At 48.4% G+C, this 11,618-nt stretch overlaps 1 protein-coding gene across 1 annotated transcript in view; it reads left to right on the top strand.

Annotated features, from left to right (window-relative positions):
* The first annotated feature begins 6,927 nt into the window (after positions 1 to 6,927).
* LOC147718088 (GTPase IMAP family member 2-like) overlaps positions 6,928 to 11,618 on the top strand; it is a 70,129-nt gene continuing 65,438 nt past the window's right edge. The window contains exon 1 of the mRNA XM_086919255.1: positions 6,928 to 6,993. The gene's annotated coding sequence lies outside the window, so the exon portion shown is untranslated. The remainder of the gene's footprint in view (positions 6,994 to 11,618) is intronic.

Raw genomic sequence — 11,618 nt, 5'->3', positions numbered from 1 at the left:
GGAAGTGAGAGGTGCCTCCAGATTCTGGTAAACCCCTGGTGTGTGCACTGCCACTAGGAAGTGAGAGTTGCCTCAGATTATGGTAAACCCCTGGTGTGTGCACTGCCACCAGGAAGTGAGAGGTGCCTCCAGATTCTGGTAAACTCCTGGTGTGTGCACTGCCACTAGGAAGTGAGAGGTGCCTCAGATTATGGTAAACCCCTGGTGTGTGCACTGCCACCAGGAAGTGAGAGGTGCCTCCAGATTCTGGTAAACTCCTGGTGTGTGCACTGCCACCAGGAAGTGAGAGGTGCCTCCAGATTCTGGTAAACTCCTGGTGTGTGCACTGCCACTAGGACGTGAGAGGTGCCTCCAGATTCTGGTAAACTCCTGGTATGTGCACTGCCACCAGGAAGTGAGAGGTGCCTCCAGATTCTGGTAAACTCCTGGTATGTGCACTGCCACTAGGAAGTGAGAGGTGCCTCCAGATTCTGGTAAACTCCTGGTGTGTGCACTGCCATCAGGAAGAGAGAGGTGCCTCCAGATTCAGGTAAACCCCTGGTGTGTGCACTGCCACTAGGAAGTGAGAGGTGCCTCCAGATTCTGGTAAACTCCTGGTATGTGCACTGCCACCAGGAAGTGAGAGGTGCCTCCAGATTCTGGTAAACTCCTGGTATGTGCACTGCCACTAGGAAGTGAGAGGTGCCTCAGATTATGGTAAACCCCTGGTGTGTGCACTGCCACCAGAAAGTGAGAGGTGCCTCCAGATTCTGGTAAACTCCTGGTGTGTGCACTGCCACTAGGAAGTGAGAGGTCCACTAGGAAGTGAGAGGTGCCTCCAGATTCTGGTAAACTCCTGGTATGTGCACTGCCACCAGGAAGTGAGAGGTGCCTCCAGATTCTGGTAAACTCCTGGTATGTGCACTGCCACCAGGAAGTGAGAGGTGCCTCCAGATTCTGGTACACTCCTGGTGTGTGCACTGCCATCAGGAAGAGAGAGGCGCCTCCAGATTCTGGTAAAATCCTGGTGTGTGTACAGCCACTAGGAAGTGAGAGGTGCCTCAGATTATGGTAAACTCCTGGTGTGTGCACTGCCACTAGGAAGTGAGAGGTGCCTCAGATTATGGTAAACCCCTGGTGTGTGCACTGCCACCAGGAAGAGAGAGGTGCCTCCAGATTCTGGTAAACCCCTGGTGTGTGCACTGCCACTAGGAATTGAGAGGTGCCTCAGATTATGGTTAACCCCTGGTGTGTGCACTGCCACCAGGAAGTGAGAGGTGCCTCCAGATTCTGGTAAACCCCTGGTGTGTGCACTGCCACCAGGAAATGAGAGGTGCCTCCAGATTCTGGTAAACCCCTGGTGTGTGCACTGCCACTAGGAAGTGAGAGGTGCCTCAGATTATGGTAAACTCCTGGTGTGTGCACTGCCACCAGGAAGTGAGAGGTGCCTCCAGATTCTGGTAAACTCCTGGTGTGTGCACTGCCACTAGGAAGTGAGAGGTGCCTCAGATTATGGTAAACTCCTGGTGTGTGCACTGCCACTAGGAAGTGAGAGGTGCCTCAGATTATGGTAAACCCCTGGTGTGTGCACTGCCACCAGGAAGTGAGAGGTGCCTCCAGATTCTGGTAAACTCCTGGTATGTGCACTGCCACCAGGAAGTGAGAGGTGCCTCCAGATTCTGGTAAACTCCTGGTGTGTGCACTGCCACTAGGAAGTGAGAGGTGCCTCAGATTATGGTAAACCCCTGGTGTGTGCACTGCCACCAGAAAGTGAGAGGTGCCTCCAGATTCTGGTAAACTCCTGGTGTGTGCACTGCCACTAGGAAGTGAGAGGTGCCTCCAGATTCTGGTAAACCCCTGGTGTGTGCACTGCCACCAGAAAGTGAGAGGTGCCTCCAGATTCTGGTAAACTCCTGGTGTGTGCACTGCCACTAGGAAGTGAGAGGTGCCTCCAGATTCAGGTAAACTCCTGGTATGTGCACTGCCACTAGGAAGTGAGAGGTGCCTTCAGATTCTGGTAAACTCCTGGTGTGTGCACTGCCATCAGGAAGAGAGAGGTGCCTCCAGATTCAGGTAAACTCCTGGTATGTGCACTGCCACTAAGAAGTAAGAGGTGCCTCCAGATTCTGGTAAACTCCTTGTGTGTGCACTGCCACCAGAAAGTGAGATGTGCTTCCAGATTCTGGTAAACTCCTGGTGTGTGCACTGCCATCAGGAAGAGAGAGGTGCCTCCAGATTCAGGTAAACTCCTGGTATGTGCACTGCCACTAGGAAGTGAGAGGTGCCTCCAGATTCTGGTAAACTCCTGGTATGTGCACTGCCACCAGGAAGTGAGAGGTGCCTCCAGATTCTGGTAAACCCCTGGTGTGTGCACTGCCACTAGGAAGTGAGAGTTGCCTCAGATTATGGTAAACCCCTGGTGTGTGCACTGCCACCAGGAAGTGAGAGGTGCCTCCAGATTCTGGTAAACTCCTGGTGTGTGCACTGCCACTAGGAAGTGAGAGGTGCCTCAGATTATGGTAAACCCCTGGTGTGTGCACTGCCACCAGGAAGTGAGAGGTGCCTCCAGATTCTGGTAAACTCCTGGTGTGTGCACTGCCACCAGGAAGTGAGAGGTGCCTCCAGATTCTGGTAAACTCCTGGCGTGTGCACTGCCACTAGGACGTGAGAGGTGCCTCCAGATTCTGGTAAACTCCTGGTATGTGCACTGCCACCAGGAAGTGAGAGGTGCCTCCAGATTCTGGTAAACTCCTGGTATGTGCACTGCCACTAGGAAGTGAGAGGTGCCTCCAGATTCTGGTAAACTCCTGGTGTGTGCACTGCCATCAGGAAGAGAGAGGTGCCTCCAGATTCAGGTAAACCCCTGGTGTGTGCACTGCCACTAGGAAGTGAGAGGTGCCTCCAGATTCTGGTAAACTCCTGGTATGTGCACTGCCACCAGGAAGTGAGAGGTGCCTCCAGATTCTGGTAAACTCCTGGTATGTGCACTGCCACTAGGAAGTGAGAGGTGCCTCAGATTATGGTAAACCCCTGGTGTGTGCACTGCCACCAGAAAGTGAGAGGTGCCTCCAGATTCTGGTAAACTCCTGGTGTGTGCACTGCCACTAGGAAGTGAGAGGTCCACTAGGAAGTGAGAGGTGCCTCCAGATTCTGGTAAACTCCTGGTATGTGCACTGCCACCAGGAAGTGAGAGGTGCCTCCAGATTCTGGTAAACTCCTGGTATGTGCACTGCCACCAGGAAGTGAGAGGTGCCTCCAGATTCTGGTACACTCCTGGTGTGTGCACTGCCATCAGGAAGAGAGAGGCGCCTCCAGATTCTGGTAAAATCCTGGTGTGTGTACAGCCACTAGGAAGTGAGAGGTGCCTCAGATTATGGTAAACTCCTGGTGTGTGCACTGCCACTAGGAAGTGAGAGGTGCCTCAGATTATGGTAAACCCCTGGTGTGTGCACTGCCACCAGGAAGAGAGAGGTGCCTCCAGATTCTGGTAAACCCCTGGTGTGTGCACTGCCACTAGGAATTGAGAGGTGCCTCAGATTATGGTTAACCCCTGGTGTGTGCACTGCCACCAGGAAGTGAGAGGTGCCTCCAGATTCTGGTAAACCCCTGGTGTGTGCACTGCCACCAGGAAATGAGAGGTGCCTCCAGATTCTGGTAAACCCCTGGTGTGTGCACTGCCACTAGGAAGTGAGAGGTGCCTCAGATTATGGTAAACTCCTGGTGTGTGCACTGCCACCAGGAAGTGAGAGGTGCCTCCAGATTCTGGTAAACTCCTGGTGTGTGCACTGCCACTAGGAAGTGAGAGGTGCCTCAGATTATGGTAAACTCCTGGTGTGTGCACTGCCACTAGGAAGTGAGAGGTGCCTCAGATTATGGTAAACCCCTGGTGTGTGCACTGCCACCAGGAAGTGAGAGGTGCCTCCAGATTCTGGTAAACTCCTGGTATGTGCACTGCCACCAGGAAGTGAGAGGTGCCTCCAGATTCTGGTAAACTCCTGGTGTGTGCACTGCCACTAGGAAGTGAGAGGTGCCTCAGATTATGGTAAACCCCTGGTGTGTGCACTGCCACCAGAAAGTGAGAGGTGCCTCCAGATTCTGGTAAACTCCTGGTGTGTGCACTGCCACTAGGAAGTGAGAGGTGCCTCCAGATTCTGGTAAACTCCTGGTGTGTGCACTGCCACCAGGAAGTGAGAGGTGCCTCCAGATTCTGGTAAACTCCTGGTATGTGCACTGCCACTAGGAAGTGAGAGGTGCCTCCAGATTCTGGTAAACTCCTGGTGTGTGCACTGCCATTAGGAAGAGAGAGTTGCCTCAGATTATGGTAAACCCCTGGTGTGTGCACTGCCACCAGGAAGAGAGAGGTGCCTCAGATTATGGTAAACTCCTGGTGTGTGCACTGCCACTAGGAAGTGAGAGGTGCCTCAGATTATGGTAAACCCCTGGTGTGTGCACTGCCACCAGGAAGTGAGAGGTGCCTCCAGATTCTGGTAAACCCCTGGTGTGTGCACTGCCACCAGGAAGAGAGAGGTGCCTCCAGATTCTGGTAAACTCCTGGTGTGTGTACAGCCACTAGGAAGTGAGAGGTGCCTCAGATTATGGTAAACTCCTGGTGTGTGCACTGCCACTAGGAAGTGAGAGGTGCCTCAGATTATGGTAAACTCCTGGTGTTTGCACTGCCAGCAGGAAGTGAGAGGTGCCTCCAGATTATTGTAAACTCCTGGTGTGTGCACTGCCACTAGGAAGTGAGAGGTGCCTCCAGATTATGGTAAACTCCTGGTGTGTTCACTGCCACTAGGAAGTGAGAGGTGCCTCAGATTATGGTAAACTCCTGGTGTTTGCACTGCCAGCAGGAAGTGAGAGGTGCCTCCAGATTATGGTAAAATCCTGGTGTGTGCACTGCCACTAGCAAGTGAGAGGTGCCTCCAGATTATGGTAAACTCCTGGTGTGTGTACTGCCACTAGGAAGTGAGAGGTGCCTCAGATTCTGGTAAACTCCTGGTGTGTGCACTGCCACTAGGAAGTGAGAGGTGCCTCCAGATTATGGTAAACTCCTGGTGTGTGCACTGCCACTAGGAAGTGAGAGGTGCCTCAGATTATGGTAAACTCCTGGTGTTTGCACTGCCAGCAGGAAGTGAGAGGTGCCTCCAGATTATGGTAAACTCCTGGTGTGTGCACTGCCACTAGGAAGTGAGAGGTGCCTCCAGATTATGGTAAACTCCTGGTGTGTGTACTGCCACTAGGAAGTGAGAGGTGCCTCAGATTCTGGTAAACTCCTGGTGTGTGCACTGCCACCAGGAAGTGAGAGGTGCCTCCAGATTATGGTAAACTCCTGGTGTGTGCACTGCCACTAGGAAGTGAGAGGTGCCTCAGATTATGGTAAACTCCTGGTGATGCACTGCCACTAGGAAGTGAGAGGTGCCTCAGATTATGGTAAACTCCTGGTGTTTGCACTGCCAGCAGGAAGTGAGAGGTGCCTCCAGATTATGGTAAACTCCTGGTGTGTGCACTGCCACTAGGAAGTGAGAGGTGCCTCCAGATTATGGTAAACTCCTGGTGTGTGTACTGCCACTAGGAAGTGAGAGGTGCCTCACGATTCTGGTAAACTCCTGGTATGTGCACTGCCATCAGGAAGAGAGAGGTGCCTCCAGATTCTGGTAAACTCCTGGTGTGTGTACTGCCACTAGGAAGTGAGAGGTGCCTCCAGATTCTGGTAAACTCCTGGTATGTGCACTGCCATCAGGAAGAGAGAGGTGCCTCCAGATTCTGGTAAACTCCTGGTATGTGCACTGCCATCAGGAAGTGAGAGGTGCCTCCAGATTCTGGTAAACTCCTGGTATGTGCACTGCCATCAGGAAGAGAGAGGTGCCGCCAGATTCTGGTAATCCCCTGGTATGTGCACTGCCATCAGGAAGTGAGAGGTGCCCCCAGATTCTGGTAAACTCCTGGTATGTGCACTGCCATCAGGAAGAGAGAGGTGCCTCCAGATTCTGGTAATCCCCTGGTATGTGCACTGCCATCAGGAAGTGAGAGGTGCCCCCAGATCCTGGTAATCCCCTGGTATGTGCACTGTCATCAGGGAATGGGAGGTTCCCTCAGATTCTGATAATCTCTTGGTGTGTGCACTGCCACCAGGAAGTGAGAGGTGCCTCCAGATTCTGGTAAACTCCTGGTGTGTGCACTGCCACTAGGAAGTGAGAGGTGCCTCCAGATTCTGGTAAACTCCTGGTGTGTGCACTGCCACCAGGAAGTGAGAGGTGCCTCCAGATTCTGGTAAACTCCTGGTATGTGCACTGCCATCAGGAAGAGAGAGGTGCCTCCAGATTCTGGTAATCCCCTGGTATGTGCACTGCCACCAGGAAGTGAGAGGTGCCTCAGATTCAGGTAAACACTGGTGTGTGCACTGCCACTAGGAAGTGAGAGGTGCTTCTAGATTCTGGTAAACTCCTGGTGTGTGCACTGCCACTAGGAAGTGAGAGGTGCTTCCAGATTCTGGTAAACTCCTGGTGTGTGCACTGCCACCAGGAAGTGAGAGGTGCCTCCAGATTCTGGTAAACTACTGGTGTGTGCACTGCCACCAGGAAGTGAGAGGTGCCTCCAGATTCTGGTAAACTACTGGTGTGTGCACTGCCATCAGGAAGTGAGAGGTGCCTCCAGATTCTGGTAAACTCCTGGTATGTGCACTGCCACCAGGAAGTGAGAGGTGCCTCCAGATTCTGGTAAACTCCTGGTATGTGCACTGCCATCAGGAAGAGAGAGGTACTTCCTGATTCTGGTAAACTCCTGGTGTGTGCACTGCCACCAGGAAGTGAGAGGTGCCTCCAGATTCTGGTAAACTCCTGGTATGTGCACTGCCACCAGGAAGAAAGAGGTGCCTCCAGATTCTGTGATGTGGGTGGGGCTCTGTCTCTCCTGTAACAAGAAACGCCATGGAGACCGGTGGTGTTTACACCTCAGACACACAGACAGAGTGAGGAGCAGCAAAGCAAGCGACAGGCTACTAACACCACAGAGCTCGTGAGTACCATTAAAGTGAACATCTTGCTCCTTGTGTTTCTGAGTGTGCAAGGAGGTGTTCTGGGGCGGCTCATCCAAACGCAGTCTTAACATGTGTCTGCTGGCTTCTCCAAACTCTGTAAGCGTTACCTGTGAGTTCTGTACTCTTCGTTTTGCCAGTGGTAACAGTTCAAGTACATCACTAAGGTGCAGTAGGGCTGTGTGCAGCAGAGTCTGAGGGCAGGAGTCAGTCCATTCGGTCCTTGTGGTAGTGGCTGTGCATGCGCAGGGGTCAGGGGCCAGGGGCCCCGCCTGCGCACCACTAAAGGGCCGAAACTGCTCCAAACTATTTCATTGTGAAGTTATTGTTTGTATTTAGACATGGATGCTATGACTATTATATGTTTTGTACGCTCGGTATCCTCTTTAATGTAACATATGTTAATCATGGTTTATTGCCCATGTCTTTGTAGCCACATAATGAGTCTGTTTCATTGTATTCACAGTATTTAATATGAGCTGCATTCTCTGTTCGACATTAATTGTTACTGAGTTACGATCCAAGTATCATGGAAATTGATAATTTAATTTCTTATTTACTATCATAATTCAAGGAATAAGAACACGTAAAAGGCATTTATTCTGAGCGATTTAGCGACGTCCAGATAATAGTATATAAGTTGGGAACAGAGTGCGAGGGGAAGAAGGGACATTCACGGCAGAGGATTGGGAAGGGACAGTCTCTGCAGAGTCCAGGACAGCAGACGATGGAATTGTACTGTGCAGCACAGTCACTGTTTAAAGCAGTGCTTAATTTGTAAAATATTAAGTGCCAGGGCTTTGACCAGGAGGTCACCGCAGCTTGCAGCACCCATCACTCTTGTCATTGCTGCCAAAACAACTTCTAACCATTTCTCTTGCGTGTAAATGCAACAATTTAAATTATTTCATGTCCCCAATACTAAAGGAATTGCTGAGGAGGCAGGTATTGGTATTTTCCTAAACAACTGCTATACTGCTCATCTTTAAATTACACGAGGAGCGCAACCTTTTGGCAGAGTGCCCTAAGTGTGGTGTTGACAAATAGGTGGTGGTGCCAAACACCGTAAACCAATTAAGTGCCAGTGCTCAGCACTGGAAAGCTCCGGTTCAAATTAAGCACTGGTTTAAAGCAAGTATGAGAAAGTGGGAGGATTATGTGGTGATGCTGGCTAGGCGTCACCACGCAACACTCCCAATATACCCCAAGAATGGCCCTTGGATTCACACTATTAAATCCTTAGTTCAGCCCTGGCAGAGCAGTCACGCTTTACTGGAGGAGCATATGTTAAGTAGGGGTGGGTGGTAAACTCCGATACGTTGGTGGAGTTCACCGAGTTTTGCACACTCAACACTCCACTTCGAAGACAGAGTTTCAATCAATCAATCACTGTCAAGTCAAATAACTTTATTCGGTTGTTCGAATTGACAACCATAAAAGTATTTACATTACAATTAATAACATGACATACACATAATCTTAAAAAAGCGTAATCAATTACAGATCAAAATCACAGAATTAAAAATACAGCACTATATCAAGATATTAAAGACCTTTTTTAAAAATAATGTTCCTTTGACAACAGTTATAAATAACAGTATCAGTATTATTATCCTTCCATACTGTTTCTAAATTTGATTGCCATTCTTAAAAAACTACATATAAATAAAGTGCAATCACAGTTTAGCAGCTGTAAAAAATGTTGTGCAGGACGGAATTGTTGAAAGTTCAATTTTTTCAAACAGGGTTTCAAGCATAGCTTCCTTGGTACAGCATAAAAGGGGCAAAAAAACAGAAAGTGTGCCAGATCTTGCGGAGACTTATCGTCGCAGCCGCAAGCTGGCAGCACTTGACCTCGATGAGAACCCCTAGGTACCGCCAGCAAGAAATGAAACAGGTTGAACCTGAACCTTGTTAACAGGAATCGGTCATAACTTGACATTTGCCATGTCAGGTAGGGTTCCATAAGCAAAGTGCTTTTAATTAGTATGTGATTGCGTACACTTTCTTTTTTTAATTCACATGATTCCCTTTCCTGTTGTCTCAAGTCAATAAAAGCATTTTTGACCGTAGTAAGATCCATTTTAGTGATGGATTCCGGGCATAAAAAGAGTTCAGGTCGGCCTAAATCAGTAAAACATTTAGATAGATATTTAAGCCAGGGAACCTCCAGCCTGTTATCCCATGTAAGTGCTTCTCTTAGAATAAGCTTGGTCAAGGGAATATTGTCATTTAACCAGCTATTCATCCAGCATAACATGGGATTCAATGCAACTTTATCACTGACATACGGAACCCCCAGTTCTTCATGCACAGAAAAATTTGCTGTGCCCCTTGGGACCCTTAAAATCTGTTTTAAAAAATTATTTTCAACTATCTGGAGTACGTCCAAGGGAACGTATCCCCATAATTCACTGCCGTAACAAGCTGTGGTTACACTTTTGGCCTTGTATAGTTGGAGTAGCGCGGCAACGGGGCTATTTCCCAACTTTTTTGAGAAATCCAATATAGCCGCGTTTACCCTTGAAACGTCTCCCTTCTTTTTCTGAATCACGGGTCCCCATTTAAGTTGACTGTCAAAGAGGACCCCGAGATAGGAGAATGTGTGCGTTACAGGTATTTCCACTCCAGCTACGTTTAGGTGATTTGGTTTTTTAAAGCCTTGGCCAACCTTCATTATGTAGGATTTAGTGTTATTAATACTTAAATCTCTGGTCTTCATAAAAGTGTAAAAGGAATCTAGTAAAATTTGGAGTCCATTGGCCATTCTAGATAAAAGGACTGCGTCGTCCGCATATAGTAAAACCGGCAGACCTTTTCGACCAATGTATGGATAGTCTGTGTTGGTACTTAAAAGGGTCTCTTCCAGGTCATTAATGTATAGATTGAAGAGGAACGGGGCCAGAATACATCCTTGCCGGACGCCCCGAAACACTCCAAAATCTTTGGTCACTTTTAGGTCCTGGGTATATCTGACATTCGCTTTGGTGTCTGAATGTATGTCTTCTAGTAAGTTTACTAGGTTTTTGTCCACGCCCATTTTTTCCATGGCGCCCCAGAGTTTCCCACGGTTCACACAATCGAAGGCCGAAGAGAGATCCATGAACGCCATATGGATCGTTCCTCTTCGTGCCTTGGTGTACTTCCCGGCTATAAGATACAAATTCAGACATTGGGAAATGGTAGAATGTCCAGGCCTAAAACCATACTGGATTGGAGATATTATATTATTTTCCTCTGACCAACTAGACAATCTATTTAAAATGACTCCTCCTATCACTTTTGCCACAGAATTTATTAGCGATATCGGTCTGTAGCAGGCCGGGCTGCTACGGTCTCCTTTCTTGAATATAGGGACTATTGTAGATACCCCCCATGATTTTGGGCATCCACATAACACAGCTGCATTAAGTACTGCTGTGAGTACCGGCGCCCATAGTGCTTCGCGTGACTTAAAGAGGTCAGGCGGAAGTCCATCGGGACCCGGGGCCTTATTATTTTACAGACCTTTAATTCCTTTAACTATTTCCTCATTTGTGAAGCATAGAGAGATATCTCTACCCTTACCTAAATTGTGTTCTGCCTGTGATTCATTATTTATAAAAATAGAACTGAAGTGGTCTATCCATTCGTCCTCTGATATGTTTGTGCCCACGTTTGGGATGGTAGGACAATCAAATATTGGTTTGTTGATTATCTCCCAAAACTTCGAGCTATTTTTTAAAGTCTCGGGCTCTAGGAGTGACTCCCATACACTTTTTTTAACAGCTCGCTTGCGAGTAGCCAGTGATTTCTTATAATCGTTCCGCAAACCCCTGATGATCAATGGATCTCTCGGTTTTGTTTTTAAAGCTTTCTTGAGCTCGCGACTGGCCTTTGAACAATCACTGTCAAACCATTTTGGATTGCAATTTGAATTTATCCTTCCCTTATTGGGTACCATTAGAAGAGCCTCCACCTTGTTAGCTATCTCCTTGAAGGATGTCAAGATTTGCGTCGGAGCTGATGCAGGGGAAGTACATATCATTAATTCTTGATTACAAACTGCACTAACAGAAGTATAAAATTGATCGCAATCCACCATTGCCCATTTTAAGCGACGCTTCCCATTAATGCATTTTAAATGGCCACGGTCCTCACGAGGAATGTATTTTTCAAGTAGACTCATGCCCATAGTAATGCATAAAGGGTTGTGGTCGCTGTAAGTACTCATGAGGATTCTAAAATCCTCGATGATGTTAACAAAGTCAGCTGAGATGAGGATGTGGTCTATATATGTACCTGTGGCATGGCCTTTGAAAGTAGGGATTGGGAATACAGTATGATCAGGTACTGTCGACATTGCCGTGAATAGATTGTTTTCATTCATTAACTCATTTAACCCTGTACCCCTCCGCGAGTGTTCAAAGTGTATTCCTTCCATACTGTTACAGCCCAATTGTCCAACAGGTCCCACACTAGGGTTCCCACATAAATGTGTGTTAAAATCACCCACTAGGATTTTAGAGCATGGCAGAGAACTATCAATTGCCCCTAGCAAATCACGTAAGATTTCTATATTGCATTCTCCAACCTGGTTCACAGAATTATAGAAATTAAACAGTGC

This window comes from Lissotriton vulgaris, chromosome 4_2, assembly GCF_964263255.1.
Source record: "Lissotriton vulgaris chromosome 4_2, aLisVul1.2, whole genome shotgun sequence".
Taxonomy (NCBI): Eukaryota; Metazoa; Chordata; class Amphibia; order Caudata; family Salamandridae; genus Lissotriton; species Lissotriton vulgaris.
Note: the sequence above shows the minus strand (reverse complement) of the source record. Positions and strands in the feature narration are given on the sequence as shown.